Source organism: Ornithodoros turicata, chromosome 10 (genome assembly GCF_037126465.1).
Source record: "Ornithodoros turicata isolate Travis chromosome 10, ASM3712646v1, whole genome shotgun sequence".
Taxonomy (NCBI): domain Eukaryota; kingdom Metazoa; phylum Arthropoda; class Arachnida; order Ixodida; family Argasidae; genus Ornithodoros; species Ornithodoros turicata.
Window position 1 is genome coordinate 28,469,169 of NC_088210.1, and position 20,735 is coordinate 28,489,903.

At 44.5% G+C, this 20,735-nt stretch overlaps 1 protein-coding gene and 1 long non-coding RNA gene across 5 annotated transcripts in view; one reads left to right on the forward strand and one right to left on the reverse strand.

The window, feature by feature from the left end:
* LOC135369702 (uncharacterized) overlaps positions 1 to 20,735 on the forward strand; it is a 181,939-nt gene that overhangs the window by 27,106 nt on the left and 134,098 nt on the right. The window contains exon 3 of one of the 2 annotated variants that reach the window (XR_010415116.1): positions 2,606 to 2,665. The exons of the other annotated variant lie outside the window; for it this stretch is intronic. This is a non-coding gene — a long non-coding RNA (uncharacterized LOC135369702). The remainder of the gene's footprint in view (positions 1 to 2,605; positions 2,666 to 20,735) is intronic. 2 annotated transcript variants of the gene reach the window in all.
* LOC135369700 (zinc finger protein rotund-like) overlaps positions 1 to 20,735 on the reverse strand; it is a 141,159-nt gene that overhangs the window by 25,820 nt on the left and 94,604 nt on the right. The gene's annotated exons all lie outside the window — the stretch shown is intronic.

A 20,735-nucleotide genomic window follows, 5' to 3' on the forward strand; every position in this document is an offset into this window, starting at 1 on the left:
AATCAATACCTAGCAACAACAGGTGAAAACCTTGGACGAAAAAAGCAGAATACCTCGCTTGATTGAGTTGGGCGCAATGGTTCTTGATGATCCACATTGAGTTTGCGTGCCCTCACGCATTTTTGCTCGTATATGCGCGCGATATATGCATTGAACAGTCACTTTCAAATGATTTTGGACAAATGCACGGTACGATCATCTGCATGACTGTGGTCCTACAGCGTAAGTTTGACAGTACAGGATGTAATTCGCTGCGCCGGACTCACTACCAGAACGTGTTGGTGGCCGAGCTAGGTGGAGTCACCTGAGAAATTTCAGGGGGGGTGTTGCAAAAATGCAGGGAGGGTGTACACCCCCCTGGGGGGGTGTAGGGAAATCCCTGGTTCGTAGCCCCCGACAGATGTTGTAATAAATCGCGTTGAAAATTAATATGACGAAATAACATTTAAAAATGAACGATGAAGGAGGCTTGAGGCTTTCTGGTGTTCCAGCCTCGAAACATCAATTTCAATTTCAATTTCCATCGTGTTTAACATTTAACAACAACATTAAAATTGAATTGGGCCGCGAAAAGGAGAGTGTTGATCGAAAATATTTTGCACAGTTGCACGTCATTGACTCCCTAGTAGTCTGCTGGTGGTCTGTACCCGTATTCGACCAGTGCAACCAACGGCAGTTCGTCTGCATGGTTGCAGCCGCAAAAAGCACGGCGGTGATTGGCGGAATGCTCGGACTACGTCACGTCATTTAAGCGATCAGGCCTTCTTTATTGTCTTGGTTCAACCCGAGAACGGCAAAGGTGGCAGTGCCACTTGGTGTATTTTTGTAGAGTAGAGTGTGCGATGTGAAGTGATGCGGCTAGATGTTGCAGCCAATAAGAACAAGCGTAGGGCGAGGCCTAAAGCGCCGGTCCTAGGTTGAACTCAACTATAAGTGACTTTACGATTACGATTTACTGATTGCCAGATGATGCTCTTACTTATTTTGCTCTCCGATGTGTTTGTCTACTTACTTCCAGTTGTTCAGCGATAGTGATCTCCTTTGGTGTGTGTCATTGTATTCACTTTTCTCTCTCAGTATATATATATAGTATATCTCTCTCTGACATGTGTGTGGACTGACTAGCTCGGCATACCGTGACGTCACCACGTCCCTTGATTCGCTTGCTGAATATTTTTTGTAGGGATAGTGACTACAGTTTTACCGACAGTTTTGCCTCGGACTGATTGCCTGCTCTTTTGGCGGGCTGAATAGCAGACTGCAGTGCACTTACGCTTGCAGACTGCCGCAGAAATAATGGGCCTCTTTTGTTCCGTTTGGCACAGTCTGGAGCTATATCGACAGATTTTCATATTAGGGTGTTATACGACAGTAAGATTCGTGTGCGTCAAACGCACAAAATCTAACTCAGCACAGCGTCGTAGTTTTTGAGATAAAGAAGAAGAAAACCTAACGTTATGTTCACATTCGGTTACGGTTTCACAATGACGTCACAAAAGGTGCGTGTCCGATATGAGAAAGTGATTGAGGACTGTCATGAGATATGGTGAAACGTCACCTGCAAGTTTTGTCAGGAATCAGTGGCGGCGGTGATAATGAGAGAGCTCGCCGTTGTCTGCTTCATAGAGGTGGGCAACGTCACGAATGTGCGTCCTGGGCCGACTTCTAAGGGAACTTTGCCGACATATGTCTGACACCGTCGGGTACCTCCCAGTCTCGACGTGACGTTACCAGCACGCTGACCTCTCAGCCACGCGAGCTGTTGGAATCAGTGGCTTGATTGCCCATCAGAAGAGAAACCAGCCAGATGGGCACCTACTCCAATCATCTCGATCGCTCCAAAGCACGTGGCCCGCTGACGTGGAGCGCGTGGCTGCGCTCCCCATCAGCGCGGTTTTGGTTTCGCCAAATTTGCATAGCAAAATTCGTCTATGGATATTTCGACGCGCATGCACGTTTCAGGATTTTTAAAAAGTGGAATGGCTTTCAACGAGGACCGTCTCTCATTCTGCTATCTCGCTTTTACCCGAAATTCCCTAATTAAACAGTTAGTTAATGAATTTTAGGTAATTAGTCACCTTGTAGTTGCATACTCTCTTCGAGAGGATGTCCGCCTGGCCGAAAACTCAACTGCAAAAAACGACATCTATGCTGCTCTCATAGCTTGTTTATAACAAAATCTATAGAAACAATAAAAAAAGCGCCCTGTATAGTAGCATTCCTTTACGCATACCTCACGTAAATATTTGAGTACTACAACAACAACAACAACAACAAATAAGTAATGATTATTTAGTGGGATGTTTGGCCGCTGAGGTGATACCCTATCCCATTGCTTGAGGGGGAGAAGATGGTGAATGAGTACAATAGTAAACTACGCAAAGCAGATTTGATGTAATAAAGTTTCTTTTTTTTTTTTTTTTTAGCGTTGATTTAATGTTTACCCATCCGAACCTCGGAAAGGCATTTAAGCCGAAAAGACCAGACCTTAATATAAATAGCACGGCGAATTTACGAATGGAGCGAAATATTTTACGCCGGCGTTGATGCGATTATTTGGTTCATCATCCGTTATGCGAATTAGTACTTCTTTTTCTCGTAACAGATTTCAGGAGGAGCGGATACAGCTGTCAGGTCACTGGACGCCCTGTATATGCCATACAAGGTGGGTAGAAGGGCATTGACCTTTAGACAAGTAACAAGAACAACGTCAGTGCGCTTCCGGGCCCTTACGCAACAATTGTCAATACATTTACAATAACTTGACAATAAGCTTGATTTTTTTTTATATATACACTCACTATGCTGGAAATCGTAACATTTGCAAGAAATCCGCCCACGCCCAGTTCAGTATGCGCCACGTCTGTAAACGATCTTTCACGTATCCAGTGGGTGTGAAAATTATAGTTACTTCAAAAAAGAAAAAAGAAAGACTCAAAAATTTCTCAAAAGTACTAAAAAGCTCATTATGTTAACCACGGACATTGGATATACGTGGCATATACTATACACTTCAGCACCGTGCATGGTATATAACTCTGTGCCTGCGTCAATATGTCGGTTCAACCGCGGCAGCCTCCGAGGGAACCTCTGAGTGCAAACCTTACATTCCTGGTGTAAATCTGCTCCCAATTAATTATCCCTGATGCGGGCAGCTGTGCGTCTTGAATGATTGCTTGTAAGTAATCGATCGAAAGTCGATTGATTTTGCTTTCGAGACCGAGAAATATTATACACTACAAAGAGGATTCAATACCGCAGAGCCTAATATAACTTTGATACGTGCACAGAAGTGTGAAAGCGTGATCAATAAATACCAACAACGACAGTAAATTTCCTTCAGCGCTTGCCGGTACTGCTCGTTACTGCGTGAAACATTACGTGCCTCAGAGACTACGTCGATATTGAAACGCCCTATATACAGGAATTTTTGGGTGTAAATAAGTTTAATTGAATTGAATTTTATACCAGGGCTGCAATGCTTCGTTTCCATGTGGATACGTGTTGACGTTCCATGTTGTCGAACATACGATCAGGGATTTGTGCTGAGGATCTTTACCTCGAGACGTGTTGATCGGGACGTTTTGAGGGCATTTTTTTTAGGTATTTGTCCTTTTTCGCAGATATTTAGTGACTGTTGTAGGATCTTTTTTTTGTGTGTGTGTGTGTGAGAGAGAGAAAGGGAGAAGGGGAGGATTTCATTCTATACATGTAGTCGCGTGTACGAGATTGTTTCCTTTCTTGTTCTTTCGGAGCATTTTTCTCAACATGTGTAAAGATGAACGTGGACAGGGTTTAACACGAATATGAAATATCGTCGGAAAGTCTGTATTCTTTCATCACTTTGACTGTTACGCAAACATTTAGAACCTTTTTCAACCAACGCTGAAATTCCTACAAGCGGTGTAACAGATGTCTAGAAGAGTTGGTCATTGTGTTCTAACGTCGTCGTATGATGCACCTGCCATCTATACACGCGATTATGATTCATAGTATCTTTTCGAAAAGATACTATATAATCTCTCTCTCTTTCTCTATTCTTACTTGGAGCGTATTCCAAACGTTCAGTATCATTATTTCATGATTAAGCGCTGATTTTCTTAACAACAAAAAAGAAAATCTACAGGTTTTTTGCCACACATACATCACGGCTATAAAACGTCTTATTATAGGGCGAGAATACATATATATATACATATATATTCATATATATATATATGAAAAGGAGTGTGACCTGCATCACGCGTGGGCCAGAGTATCGCCAGCGTTTATGAAACAACCCCGATCATCCTCAGTAAATATCTCTCTAGAGCTCCGGCTTATATCTTTGTATCTATATACCTAGTCTTATCTATATCTAATGATAGCCCTAATAATCGCCAATGAACACCAAACTGTCTTTTCCAGTCCAACGCTCCGCGCCGGCAAATCAGGGAAGAAGAGTGCTTACCGCTTGCGTCAGCAGTGACAACAGCAGCTCTTGCGAGCCGCTGTCGCAAGAACTGTCCGAGTTAGCCAGCTTGCTCATGTGTAACAAACCTCATATTAACTATCGTCAGCGAAGTGCCATTAACTATTGTTCGTAACTGTACAGACGATGTGTTGACGATATCCCGGCGTAGTAGGATGCAGACAAAACGTTGAGCGAAAACAAAAAGGAAACCGTACTGCTGCAGAGGAGGTCTGCAAAAGCAGTGCAGCAAAAAACAAACAAACGAAGCAACAAATTGAAAAAGGCTGCGCGTGCTGCCCGTATTTAAATAAGCCGGAGCTTTATCTGCGGGGATGTCGTGTGCGCGGCTTTTATTGGTACGTTCAAATTCGGAAGTACCACGGTGGGCGGGAGCTAAGCTGCTAGTGGAGCGTTTGAACTTGCAGCGCGGACGGATGGACGAACGGAGTAATCCGTGCAAACCCATGTATTCACGCATATAGTGTGCAATGACGGTCTCAACCTGCGGCCTTTGCTTGTTTCTCCACGATGTATATATACCACGATGGCATCAGTTTAGACCGAAAGTCATCGGGCTCTGGCAGTCACTCAGGCGTCCCAGCCACTCAGGCAGCGCGGGAGAGGTCATGTGCCTACGACTACCAATGGGAATGGCTGTAGCTCTTATCTCCTCTGACGTCGGAGCTTGATGCGTGCTTGTGTTCAAGAGTTCGTTTCTCGCAAAGTACGACATGCAGAAAAATAATTCGTCACAACGCAAATGATCGGGCGTGCAGCACGCAATTGCACGCAGGATTGTTGTCAAACACATTAAAAATTAACCTTCCGTTTGAGCAACACCCACAGTTGTGCGTTGCATAATTGTTGCGCGTGGCATGTCGGGAACTTTGCGATATTTTAGTGCGTCACAAGTACGCCGGGATGCTCATTTTCTGGGTCCACTTCAAAGCGCAGACTACATACATTAACGACCTGTGTTCACGAACAGCCGTCATGAGTACAGTACGCGAACAGCTTCATTTACTAATTTACGCATAAAAAAAGAAAAGAAAATGGTAGTTCTAGTGCCCTCGATTTCGCAGAAGTTGCGCGACCCGACACCCATTCACATTTCGCGCCAACGCCATCTCGAAGCGGGTCCTCTCACCGGTTTCAAATATGGCGGCGGCCTCACTGAGGAGGGGAGGAACAAACGAGGAGGGAACAAAACACCGACGCCCCTTCGTGTTTCCCGGTTCTTTAGTTTTGCACAAACCCGCTTCCGATGAAACAAGACCAATTTACGTACTAGCCGCAATAATACGCACGATCTTCAGATACGCGCTCAATCACGTAGCATTACAGGAAAGACAATGGACAGAGCGAGCAGCTCAAAGCAGACGACAGTCGTCCGCAGACCAATGCAGAAGGCGCCCACAGCGCAACGTCTGTGTCGTCTGCGTTAAAAAATATACGAACGTGTGCGCGCTTACCTCTTCCCCCATGCGTTCAGGTGATCGCGGTGAGGCCGTCATGGTCAGCAGTCCAACAAGTCAGTAACCTTCACGTCATCGCAATACACTCTGGCGGCACGGTGCAACAGATGATGGAAACGAAATCTCGTCTGCTATCATTCCGCGTATGCTTCCGCCAGACTCGAACCGTCTGCGAGGAGCCATACCAAACGGGACAACGTCTGCGGCAGGCAACAACTCACGGTGAATCGCGACGAGGTATCCACAGTGAGAGGGTGCTGAGGTAACGCGCGGAAGTTATCGAGCACGCGAGAAAGTTTAAAGCGTTCGCAAGAAACGACGCGCACAACCAGGCACACACCACAATACAGACGACACCAGCCTGCAGTACACGCAGACTCTAGCATACAGAGAGGAACGCACACGGCCCAGGAACTAATTCAAAAAATGTGTATAGAAAAAAAAAATGAGAGGGAGAGAAAGGAAGAGGAGGAAAGAACGAAGGAGTGCTGTACGTTTGAAAGGTGGGGGGAGGGGCAGGGGACACATACACGAGCGCACGCGCGAAAGTAAAACGAAATACATGTACAACAAAAGGCAAAAAAAAAGAAAAAAAAAAAGGTCCGATGAGAGCTCGCAAGATTGCAATAAAAGAGAGAAAAACGTACAGTTTTCCAAAGTCAGAAGAAGAAAAAAAAGTAGAGAAGAAAAAAAAATAAATAAAGAAAGACACGCCGGGCAGAAAGAAAATGGCGGTTTGACAGGGCCAGAGGTAAAAAGAAAGAAAAAAAAGTGACAAAAAAAAAAAGAATACGCGAGGCTCCCTGCGTGTGGGTACCGCTCCTCTTCCGTTTCTATCCCCCTTTCCACTTCGTCGACGAGGTAGTTGGTCGGTCTCTCTATCCCGTTTCTTTTTTTATTTTTTTTTCCCTCTGACTTTTTGTTTGATCTTTCTTTCCTCTGAAAGATTCTCAGCTTGGTCCTGCATTTCCCCCCGAATGTGCCCCAGCCTCCTCTCCTTTGCCCTTGTCTCTTGTTAAGAATAAGAGAGAGAGAGAGAGAGAGAGAGAGAGAGAGAGGGGGAAAAAAAAGAAAAAAAAATACGAACAGTAGGAAGAACGAAGCTGCAGACAGCCCAGCGTAGCCATTGCGATGCAGGCTTGATTTGTTATTATATTATTAGTGTTCTTGTTGTTAGTCACGAATAAGCAATAACATAAGCCAACCCTTGAAGAGATGTTGTCCGAGGAGGAGGTCGAGTGAGCAACTTTCGATTGGGTAGCCCCAAACGATGCATGATCAGGTTAATGGAATAAATATCCCGATTACCTTTTTTTGAAAGCTCAAAACGTCGAAGAAGTTGTGTGACAGTCCTGCGTACCTTCTGAAACCTACAGTCTTTAACAGCTCCTAAATTAATTCGACTATTGGCCAGAATGAAACATAAGCCGCAGAGAGTGAGCATAATTTTTCACACGCTGATTTTTTTTTCCTCGAAATTATTTAGGTAATTGACATTGAAGTTGTGTACCAAGCATTTGAAGATGACGCGACAACTGTCCCAAACTTGACCCCAGCGCACTGTGTGTATAAAGCAAAAGTTCTTACGCGCTCATAACATTGTCGCATTCCTCTGGCCTTGGAATGGAATATCACAGAATGGCGTAACAGCGCCTGGCACACCGTCTCCGCTGTCTCAAAACCGCAAGCTGCAGACAGATTGTTCCATCTGCACTTCCTGGCCTCTACTGTATACGAGATAAATAATTAGCGCATTGTTGCATCACTGCGCCCTTTCCCATATAGGTGATTGGCACAATCAAGCAACTTTTTTTCTTCACTCGCTTTCGCCGGGAGCTGTCACTCTTGTATCGCAAAACAGATGTTACTGAAAGGGTTGTCCAGTCTGCCTGTGCAGACATGGCGTGCTTTCGGAAAAAAACAGAAGCCACACATGACATTCGCAGCATGAAGCATTTCGGAACAAATAAGATTGAGAGATAAAGGATGAACGATTTTAGGCAACACCTCACCCATCATCGCCAAAATTAAGTGTTGTTATTACTTTATTCCGTAAAGCTCATGTATAGATGACCACATGTCGTGCCAAGTGCTGGGCGTATATAAGAAGAAAAAAGAAAAAAAAAGTGCGGTGCGTTAGCTTCAAAGTTGCAGAGCTTCCGCAACGTTTCGTATATACTTATTATACCAGTCGTAGCTGACAGTCCTTGTTGTCACATGGGAAAAAAAAAAATGTATATACAGGGTGTTTGCTCCAACGTATCCAGAAACGTCATTTAAAGCGAGCGATAAGATCAGCACATGACATAAGCACAGCAGTGTTCGTGTCAATCCACAGACGAAGTATGCCAGATCCCGCGGCATAGGATCGCTGTGTTGTCTGAGGTTTTCCCTGGGTTTTCCGGAAGACTTTCCAGACGAATGTCGGCACAGTTCCCTCTGAAGTCGGCCCAGGACGCATACTAACTCCCCCCCGCCGGTGACCGTCCTAGCAACAATACCGATTCAATCTCTGAAACTGTATCTATTCGATAATGCCGTTGTCGAGAACAAAATGACCCTGATTACGCCGCACAGCACCCGTGTCACGCAGTCATCCGTAACAGCAAATTTTAACATTGTTGCCGACATGCCACTTGGTTCGTGTCTTTGTATCTATTTTGTTTCGTGGCTGGGTGCACATTAAAAACACGAGAGAGATCCATGACCTTACTCAACGCACGCAAAATGTGAATCATCACATGCCGGGTAAGCCACAGACATCCATGCCAGACAGTTTTTTTTTTTTTTTTCCTTTCGCTGCGCACCTTTCTAGTTTGTACAGATGGCAAACTTGACTGCCGGCAGACATCGAAAAAAAAAGAAAGAAAAAGAAATAAGGAAAGAGACAATTGTGTTGCCGAGCGCGAGAGATCGGTGTCGAAGTCGCCTGTGCAGTAATACAGGTTTCGCTGTAGCGATCCATCAAATGCTATTAAAGCTAAAGGTGCTGATTGTCCGAAGCACGACAGGTAGACTTGCCAGACGAAAGGAACAATGTTCAGATCAAAAAGAAAAAAATAAAAAAGCAAAGAAAGAGCGGCGCACGTGTATGCATTTTAGATTAGTACAACGGAACAGAGAGAAACTAGATTGAACCAGACAGAAACTTTAAACGGAATTGTCTAATGCTGTACCAGATCCGGCAGGATGTGATTCGGCGCTTTAATGCCACAAAAGAAACGGGTCAATAATATGCAAAACTACTGTGAAAAGTGTTTATGTTATTAAAACGTTACGTTATTAAGTTACTAAAAGAAAACGACCAAGATATTTTTTTTTAATTATCTCGGCAAAGCTGATCGTTTAATTGAAGCGACTTAATAAAAAATCACCCAATGACCAGGATGTAAGACAAATCATTAATATTTTTAAAGTAATGGATAAATTATGCATACAAAGTATGGTACTACTGGTCCGCATCTGTATTTCCATTGAAGCCACACAGTTCGTATGTGTGTCGCTTACGAATTCACAGCCACAGATGCCACAACGGAGTGGAAGCAGCGCTCGTCGATAGATGGCGCTAGAGCGCTAGAGGTGTTTCCTTGTTCGAAAACCCTACGGTAGATGTCGCGGCCGCGAGATCGTCTGCGTCTTTTTTTATTTTAGCGCTTCCTTTTTTTTTTTCCTTCGTTGAAGGGGTTCGGTTCTCTGCCGCTAGACGTCGCGATCACCCTGACATCGGCCAGGGCGTCTTTTTTAAACTGGTACTGGTCAGGTACTGGTAAATTGCTTGTGTAAGGTGGTAAGTTTCAAGGCACAGGCAGCGCCTTTTTTTTTAGTTGGGGCTTGGGGTGTACTAGATAATGAAGCAGTGAGCGTGCAGAAGAAAAAAAAAAAAAGAGGGAAAAGAAAAATTCGTGAGTAATCATCAATTTGCCTAATGAGTGGGAGGTATTGAACTTATGTATGAGAGAAACAAAAATGACAAACACAAGTACATTCTGTTATAGAGAAACTGAAATGCAAAACAGAAAGGTCACGTTTTATGTACCTGAAGTACGCTCGTAAATAATTATGAAATAGAGTATGTATTATAAAAATATATATGTTATATATAAAAATAAAAAATAAAAATGAAATCGTGCAATAAAATTGTCCCTATATAACGACAGCTACATAAACGGTACATAATACCGTGCCACGTTGACCACGCGGTTGTAACTTCTTGCGATCCTATTCTACCGACAGACAACTTTCGAAGCAAATTAGACAAAATACGCGTATAATGTCGTTACAGACGCACGTATTCATCACTAAATACTGCCATTCGTAATCCAATATACTTCACGCGAGCTGCTCTCTGCATTAAAAAAAAAAGTCAAAAATCATATTCTGGACTGTCAAAGCGGACAGCATCATCTAAATTAATGATGTCTGTACGAGCAGAGATCCCAGTGCTTGATCCTTCACTGACTCCGCGCTGTTCGTCTGCAGAAAACGCTAAAGGGCATTTCTCATCAGTCTTCGCCGTACACCCTATCAACCGAACGGGCAGCTGTAATTTATCTTTTGACATGTCAGAAATTTTGTTCGAGCGACTGTGTGCGAACTTACGCAAGCCCCCCTCCTCTTGCTCAAAGAGAAACTTTTCAAAATATACAAGCGAGGAGCAGTTAGTACAAATTAGTTTTCGCCGGCATAACGCTTTAATAATCGCGTTATCGTGAAAGCGTCACTCGGAAAATACGAAAAAGCCGTTCGTAGTTGGCGTTAGTAGACTACGCGTTAATGCGCGTTATGCGATCCAAATTAAAGAGAAAAAAAACTAATTATAATTGCTGGTAGCATCCCCCCCCCCCCCCCCCCCCCCAGAGTATCGGGTGATCCATATAGACGTGGACAGAAAACAAGCGAACGAGATTCAATCAGGAAAAGTGATATCTCGAAAAGATAGACTCGCTGAAAGTATATTGCGCTTCTAATTCCACTGCATGGTTTTTGCTCCGCGCCTCTCAAAGTTCAATAGCACTGAAAGGGCGTTCCGTGGGGAACCAGAGGTTCCTCGAGTCTTCCTCGCTGTAATTTGCAACGTGAGGAAATCGGCTGCATCATTGGTCATTGTGCCAAACGCGTTCAAATCGGGTAGCTTTCATATAGGAATATCGTTTTCACGGTAAATTTCTCGCGAAGCTGTTCCTTCTTTTTATCTTTCGGTATTCGTTCGCAGGGTGCACTGATAGACTCTGGAACAAAACGCACACAAACTCTTTTTGAAATGCTATTAAATTTTCATTGAAGGAAAAGTTTTTTTTTAATCGTTACCGTGGTGGTTCCACAATTTCAGCGTTCCCCGAACACAGTCTCGTGATCACGTGGTGATGGATGTCACTGTCACGTGGTCCCATGAAGCTACGGACGGACCTACAACGTAGATGGCCCTATATAAAGCTATCGGTTTATCGCGCGTTAGCGCCGCGAAGCAACGGTGGCTGTGAGCAGCTATCGGTTTAGTAATAACTGTACACTGTGTAGATTATGCCTAAACATTAGCGTTTATTTTCCCGACATGTCCATATATTTTTTTCCCCGCTCTGACCCCGGCTAAAAGCATTAAAAAAAGCTCTTAGTAGAAATATCGAGGAGAAGGTAGACAGCAATGAAGGAGAGCAATCCGAACGTTTTCAAAATGTCCCCGACAGCTGATGTCACATATAGAGGAGCACATCTCATGCCAGTCACCAACTCGAGCCTTTCTCAATCCCTACCAAGCCCCTTGATCAAGGCACATAAAAAGCAAAGCGGAACAGAAACCTGTGTATCGCACAGAGCTTGAGCCGTGCTCTTTACTCGCAGAGCCATCCGTTTCGAAAACATATCACGGGCATCACAACGGGCCAATAAATGTTGCGTCTACACGTGTACAGCAGACAGGAAATCGGCAATAAGTGAGAAACACAGAGCGCGCATTGTATGACGCTTATGTGGTGCTCCTCCACTCTCGTCTATCAGTATGCACTGTCCGACGCGTGATCAATCATCTTATAATATTATACCGATAGACGCGAACGTATACGTAGAGCAATGGCACGGCTGACAGCGATGTGTTCGTGTTTCTCATATACACGCAGGGCCAGACATTGCCAGTATTATGTCACCCGCGAAAAGGTTTCATAATCATGGAAATACAAGGCACTGTTATTTATCTTACTAATTATTACGCTATTATTGTATTGACTCTTGGTGGATGAACGAAAGCTCTTCCTGCCTATAGCTGGGCAACCTTATGCACGTATATAGCATAAACGAGGGAGCTAATCTCGTTCAGTTACAGCGCATTCGGGAGCGTCGCGCATTATTCACATGTTATTTGTTACTGTATGCCGCAGTTTGATTGCAAAAAAGAAAAAAACGAAAAGTCCAATCCCTGCGGTGTGCTCTGTAGATAAAATTAGTTCGCTTCAAATAAAATAACGGATCCGGGGTTTCTGAATGCGCCTTACAACTTTTCGATTTATACTCGGCTCTAAAATTGATAGATTCAAATCCATAATCAATCTCAAATTAAGGTACTTCTCGTATTGAAACGTGCAGCGCGGAGACATTTATTTAAATGTCCATAGTTTCGATGTCGGCGAACTGCAGGTCGCGACGTAGAGATGATGCAGCTGCTATTGCATCCAATAGGAGCAGGCCTATAGGGCGGGGCGTAAACATGCCGTTTTTTGGGTTAGGCAGGGGTATAGTTAGTCAGGACTCAGGAGCAACACGAAAATAGCCTGACTTATGCGAACTGAGACTATGTCAACAATACGCAGCCGGGTTGATTCATAATGTAAAACCCCGAGACTAGGGAACACGAAAGGACAGACACAACCACGAAGTCTAGGTGTTTGTGTCTGTCCTTTCGTGTTCCCTAGTCTCGGGGTTTTACATTATGCATCATCTTCACCAGCTCGCTTGCTTCCTAGCCATTTTTTCGGGTTGATTCGCTTACAATTTACCTCTTGTTTATATTTTTGTTAAGCTTAGTTTTGTTAAGCTCAGTTCAAGTGTACGTGTAAGTACTTTCGCCCCCCCCCCCCCCCCCCCCCCAGAGTGGGAGAAGGATCAGCTCAGGATGGACAGTTGCCTTGAATCCTGGCTACAGTTTTGTAAGGGACAGGTCTTAGACGTCTTGTGACATATTCAATATGCCACATATGTTCGTTCTTTGTCGGAGCGCGTAGTGGGGGGAGGGGAGCGAGGGAAATCGAATATATCAACTGACATTTGGGGGGATGAGAGGGGGCGATCCCCCAACCACCCCCTTCCCCGCGGACTACCACTGACTCAAAGGTTGAATTTTTGAGAAAATGTTATTATTAAACTCAATCCAGTAATGCATCTATTGTTTCATACAACAGGCACTGTAAATTCTGAAATAAATGTTGTGCACGCCCCGGGCTTTTCAAAAAGTTACGTATTTCTTTATTACCATACTGTGTTATAATATAGTATTAGTATTATGTATTATAATATACATTTTCAAAAAGTGTTATGTATTAGTATTAAATACGCGTTTTTGTGGAGTATTATGTATTAGTATTATAATACGAAAATAAAAATAGTATTACCGTCCAGTACCCCTGGTAAAGTAAGAACACACAACGCCTTCTAGCGTTTCGCTCGACGATGTACTGCTGCTATAACGAGATCCCCCACCGAGGATTTCCGACTCGTACCTACACTACACGCATATGGCTGCATCCCTAAACAAGCCTTTGGGTACACAGCCGCCCGCTTCGGATCAATAAAGTGTTTACAGTGACTCATTCCCCCATTTCGCAAAGCACCCAGGCGGAATGCTAACTCCTCATTTTAACCCTTTCTGACTTGAAAATATTCGTATTCGTTCCCTGTTTGTAATTATTTCCGTCATCTGAGCCCTCCTGGCACCTCCTACACCTCCAGCCCTTTTCTATCACGTGACTGTTAACACCACAAAACGGGAGTAAACGAGTGCATGGTCATGACGTCACGACCGGTATGATTCCTATAAGATAATGGCGTTGGGCAATGCTTGTGAGTGTGTGAAAATGGTAGGATACCTATACGCGGTCCCCAACAACACCGAATATCCCCTGGATGTACGAATTATGTCCTAACGAGTTCGTACGTCCGACGGATATCTGAGGGACATCCGTCGGACGTACGAATCCATTAGGACATTAGTCGTACGTCCAGAGGACATTCGGTATTGTTGGGGATAGTTTCAAGAATACTGTGTCGCCGAAAATCAGAAGGGCAGCTTTCGGACGTGATCACTTGATGCCAGGGGCCGCTCTTAAACAGTTTTCATAAATTTTGGTAATTGATTTATTGATCTGAACAAAATGCGAAATAGCGTCAGTGGGAGACGAGGTATATTCACCTACATGGGTGGTAGTTATTATTATTATTGGTTGACGTAGAAGAAATGTCTAGTTACATGTTTTGTTACCGATTGCAAAATAGATTCCCAGTTGATGCAGGTCTCCCAGCTCGGACACGTATTATCTTAAATTTTAGCCAGGTGACGTTGGATCACGTATGCCTTGTCCTGTGTCTGATAAGTGGACAACTTCCTCTACGTAAACTAACACGAAAAGTAAATACAGTAAATAATCATTTACCCTAGTAGAAAGCGCAAGAAAGATGCGACACGAGGCCTGCCTTCTCCTCCATATTATTTTTAATCCAATCCAATCCAATCTACGAAGCTTCTCCCAGTGTTCTAGGTGCATCATATATTCAATTTTTTTAAAAAAGTAAATTCATCCTAACTTTTGAATCACGAAATGCTTCGCGGTGCACTTAGCGCAGCGCCCCCTGTTTGCTTAAGATTTGAATAACAGGATCTGTCACATCTGGCTGGAAGTCTTCAAGCGGAATTCAAGTTCATCGCCGTGTATATTCCTTCATTGAAACGAATGAGTCACATATACATATTCACTCTGCACTCGCAACTAATAAAAAAAGAAGCGTGGCTAACAAAAAGAGGGGAATGAGAAAAAAAAAAAGAACAGTCGTGGGGGAGACGAGATTGGGGGACGTCATATCTGGCGCATGGGCTGCATACCTGCATACGACGGACGCGCATGCACCAGGCAGAAGGGTAATAAAAAAAATAAAAAAATGAAAAAGGAGGGGTAGAAAGAAAAGAAGGCTCGAGCAATAAACAAACTTAATCAATGCGATGACGATGAGGGATGGTGTAGGGACTAAAGGGGTTAGGGAGCAACGGCCTCTTCCTCCTCCTCCTCCTTCTCAACCAATGAGAAAGAGAAGAGAGAGAGAGAGAATTTAGACTCATTTGAAGCGTATTGTTGCGGTCGATTGCATGCATTCTTCGGTGATTCAGTGTCTCACAAACTTTAAATTTCAACGAAACGTTTTGAAGAGAAAAAGGCAATGAGCGTATATGTGCATCGGAAGCAAGCTCGAACCCTCGGGGTTCTATTTATTTATTTTTATTTTTTTGAGCACGTTCCCCTCGCGAATTGTATTCCCAAACGCGAAACGTTTTTCGCGCAAGTGTTTCCAAAACGCTCGTACGCTAGCGATAGAAAGGTATACCATGGAGTATATGAAAACACGTGTCATTTCGCGAAAATCGTTGAGGGGCTGCGCTTCACGAATGGGAGCCTCAATGGATCATGCGTCCGTGGCAGGATGACAAATCGTCGCTTTTTGTCGCAATCCTGCGATGCAAGCCAGCAAGCGACACCACATCCTTGCGCGTAGTGTACCGAGCACAACCGTTTCTTTTCCAACATATCTTTGCCATCCTTACGTAGGCATGACGATAGGGAAAGGATAGGGACCGACATGCTCTTGTTTTTTTTCTTGGCGATGCTGGTCCTAACAGTTAAGATACGATACGGTTATATGGTCATGGAGTTCGTCGCTGTCAAAATGGGATATTTTCATCTACGTTTAACGCTCCTGGTGGTAAGATGTCGAATGTCGTGTTACACTCCAACAATAATGCGACTCTCATATACGGAGTGGCACGCCGTGTGGCAAGGTAGCAACAGAAGACATGCAGAAAGGATGAAAGCACCTCGAGTACGAAGTCTCTTTCTATGCTATTTCCCATGTTGTTTAAACAGGCAATGATAAACAATAAAAGAAAGAAAGACTCAGCCCATAGAAACGTGCGCGTGACCACGAAAACCGCCCGCAGGTGGCTGCTGCGCATGCGCGTACTCGGACACGGTCCATGGTGGACACTTGACGAGCAGGTACCTCCGCAGTGTACAAAGCTGAAGAGGAACAACATAAGTTCGAGATTGAGTGCAGACCGCCTGGTGCTTGACGCTCACTAACGCATGCTGTTGCGACTGTCTCTGTCTGTGGAAGTCCGCGAGCCTTGAGTCGTAGTGCCCAACGCTTATAAAGCCTACGCAAAAGGGATAATCCTTAACACGGATTATGCGGATGACACACCTTGGCCCGCAAACGAGACCTGGTTTCACCGGGCAGCGGAGCTCGGTGTCTTTCAGCGCGAGCGGGAAGCTGTTTCCTTGATAGCAAAACCCCGAGACAAGGGACAAAACGGGACACACACACACACACAACGTCCCACCAGCTCGCTTGCGAGCTAATCATTTCTTTATGGGCATGTGGAAAGGATAGCTTGGTGAAGCCGGCTTGCTATTCCCCATTTCTTCTTGGACGGCAAGGGTCCCTTCGTATCCCCAAAAAGGGAATTTCGGGAAGTTGTGCTTCGGCGCGCCTTGGGTGTCGGGTTTGTGCTACCTTGTCCAAATGGCACCCATAATGAATTTTTTTCTGAGCTCCGATATGAAACGTATCCCAGGTGTTTTGCGTAGCCGACTGATGAAATGTGATTGGTTGAACGTGAACTATATATGAACGGATATACTAACTATGAACGGATAAGGAAACCCACCGCACACATAGAAATCATCTCTCCACCGATTCCGGGTGAACCATATCGGAACAGCTGCGCCCAGCAGACTTGCACCCAATCTATAGAGTGCCAGAGGACATCGAGCACGTATTGCTCAGCTGCGAGCGATTACACAGCAAATCGTGAACGTGAAGTGCTTACGAAGAGCGTTGGACTGACACACTAACGGCCCTCCTGACACCGAGAAAGTTTCGGTGACTGGGCCAGCCTCCTTACAGAGAAATTGTGCTCCACTCCGCGATTCCTTTCTTGGAATACACATCCTTTCAGAAATCTGGTAGTGATACCGACAGCGATTTTCCGGTAAAATGAGCACCGTTCTTTTGTTATGACCTTCAATCCACTTCTGTTGCCATATCTGGCACTTATCGATGCAATAACCCCGATTGGCAGCGTAAAACAATTAAAAGATTGCGTTTTCGATAGAAAATCCCTTCCGTATTTTTGCTAACCACAATATTACGCAGATACGCAGCAACCTCTACGACACCAGCAGTGTGTAGTTTACATCTTAGGAGCCATCTGACAAAAAATGGTCACGTTTGCGAAAAGTAAAAACAAAAAAAATGCGACGTACTGTCTAAAAAAATCGTACCTCAAGGAAGCGTTGAACAGGATCCGCGTAGGAAACGTGCCTATCTTCCAAAGGGGACGTTTCAGAATAAGACCCGTTCAAAAAATTCCGCCAAATATTTTTTCGACCTATACACACACCTTCTTTCCCCCGAAAAACTCGCCGGTCACGTGACAACTATAAACCCTTTCCCCCGGTGTGATCCAACTTCCCTCTTCGCGTCTATATATGGGCATAAAAAATCTGACCATACAGAAAGAAAAAAAAAAGTCCCTTTTTTATTATAAAGGAATTAAGTGTGGGCACCTGGACCAGCTCTGCGTTCGACACAGAAGGTGCATTGAAAGATACCGAAACAAGGGGACGAGTTCAATACGATTGTTCCCAAAACCTGATTCGGGATGAAAACCTGGAGTCGCCATTATTGTCGGAGAGAGCAAACAGTGGATTTAAAACGCCAACACGGCTCGATGAAAAAAAACCAGTTCCCTCTTTTTTTTTGGGGGGGGGGGGAAGACCGGAGGAAAGAAGACCGATGGTGCGCACGTGAAATGTTGTACCTCATCAAGGTAGAGTGACAACAAGGGTCTGCTGCAGAGCTTGAATAATTATCGTGTCCTTCCGTTCGCTGACAGTGCGTATGCTTGTGTCATATGCATAACGGCATGTTTTTGAAGAGGTTGCCAGCTGGGAGTGTCTGACTGATGGCAGTATTGTTATTCTGTTGCTGCTGTCTGTGTGCGACGAATTCGCACGACAAAACAGGTAGAATGGAACGTTCATATTAGTCCAAATAGGCGTGGCCGGAAATGTGGAACAATGTATTTTTCAGTAGTTTACGCTCCCATGTCACCGTCATCATTTACATTGTTGTTTCGTTGGTGGAACGCTCCTGTCTTATCAGCCGCACAGTTCCTACAATGTCCAACGGAAACATCTCGAGCCTGAGGAGCACGGTGGGTGAACCAAGACAGCGACAAAACAAGAACCGACGAAAACGACTCAAAAGGACTCCTACAATGTGTCATTCCTACATCGTGGAGCTCGCGAAATACATGAAGTACAAGCCAAAAACAAGAGAGCCTATAGATAAATCCTTTAAAAAGGCATAAAGAAACAAAAACTCGAGAGCCGCGATTGCAGCGCGCATTGTCACGTGGTGCTTTTTTATGGATCTTTTGTGTTTATTAGGCTTCCTGTTTAGGCCGCGGTAAACAAAACCAAAGCCCCACAAAGCATACCTTATTGGAAACGCCTCATTCGGGTGTCTCGCAAGGCGCCCTACAACTTTCCAATTAACACCTCGGCCCTTATATCAGTATTTGAAAAGTTAGCTAATTAGTCAAATCTAATCAAGTAATTACGCGCAACGAGAAAAATATTGGCGACTATATACGACACACGATTGCTAACAACAAATCGCGGTGCATGTTGGGACGCCATGTACGTTCACATGTACATGGTGTCACTTGTACGAGCGAAGCCATTGCTAACCGCCACCACTTCGAGGCTTAAACTCTGACATAAGGCCCGAAACATTGAAAGAACATAAAAGGCATTAATATGCGCGGAAAAAAATGTCACGCAAGGTTCTTCAACTTGACGCATAGAGTCCTTTGTAAGCGGCCGTCGGATATAAAAGCCTTTGAGACCCAACTACAAGCACGATAGTCCACAATGAACGCAACGACCGAGTAATGTAAAAAAAAAAAAAAAAGGAGCCGATTTTCCGCGTAAAAAGGTCCAATGGCGCAATAAGTCTCAATAAGGTGAACCCAAGCCGGATATGATGTCATATGGAGGCGATCGGTCAGCCCTATGAGGACAAATACCAGGAAGTCGATTTGAATACGGACGGGTTCTCGAACCGTGGTTCGATTGAGTTGTAACGATCGTAGGTTTTCACACGGATAACGGAAAAGTTCTGGGAGTTATGAGTTTGACTCCAATGCTGAAAGGAAGGGACGAAAGTAAGCAAGGTGCCCACCAATGGGACCTCTGTTTTCCGTCGATCTGTTTTCTCATTGGTACGACGCGTACTATAGGGTGGAAGCGAGGGGAATCAATTCATTACTACAAAACAGTGTTGTTGGATAAGGGGTGCAATACCAAGTGCAGATGTTAAGCGGCAAGCAATTTCGGCAATGGTTCTGGTGCAAACACGTTCGAATATCGAGCACTTTGAACAGTAAAACGGAAATACCCGAAGGGGATAAAAAGGGAAAAAGAAGGTCCACAGGAAAATTGTAACAACACGGAGCTTCCTTGTTGGACTATTTTGTAGCTATAGGGTATCACTGAAAGACCACACTATAAGAAATAAAAGGAGTAAATTTCGGAGTAATTCCAGCCTCATGTCCCATATATTGCAATTACTCCCCATTTTCGTCCCCTGATCCCGAAATTTACTCGCCAGAACTGCAAATTGTTCCACATATTCGCATAAATTTCCGTGCATTTAGTCCTGAATGGGACTAATGGTTTTCTTGGGCTGTAGTTCTATGGTTCTGATATGGGACTAATGGCAACGTATCTAGTCCTCAAAAAAGGGTCTTATCGACGTTATTATGTCAGACCAAATAACCCGATTTCTTGACCGGTTTCGAATTACATGCTCAAGAATCCTAAGTAAGGCTACTATATAAGCAGTCAGATAGCCTACAATCAAGTACCGAAAACTTTGTGATATTACTCGTTACCCAGAGATCACAGCTGAGTGCGAGCATATCAACAGACTTAAATATCGTTCTGACAGGTACCACCAATTTGCATCTCCATCACCGTCAAAAGACGCGCGAATAATTCGATATTTTTAAGTCACACGGGTGAGCTACACGCATTCCCTTTCACGAACTAAACGCCCATGTTGGAAGTCGTTTACGAGAGAAAAAAGCACACCTCGCAACCAAAACCTCAGCATCCATTATTATCGACGACGACACCAAACGTGCGCACGCGGGAGTTATTTCTTGTTGATTTGGCAACCCCAGCTTGGGGTGTTGCGTTTTCCCCTCTTGCCGCATCTTCACCCTCTAGTCAACGACAGATCGAATTAACGACGCGAACGACACGCGCGCCCTCTCTCCCTATTGGGGATAGCGTCACGAGAAGGGAGTGTATAGATGGCTCCACCAATGAATTCGGTTTACTGAGCTCCTTTCTGCTTCCCTTTGTCCTTGTTGGGCGCTAATGACCCAGGGAAGGTAAGGTAGAGTAACAAAGGCGGGCTAAGGTTATTTCATCTTAATTACAGTTGTTGCAGGTGCCCCGTCGTCTTTTAGGGAAAGAAGGAAT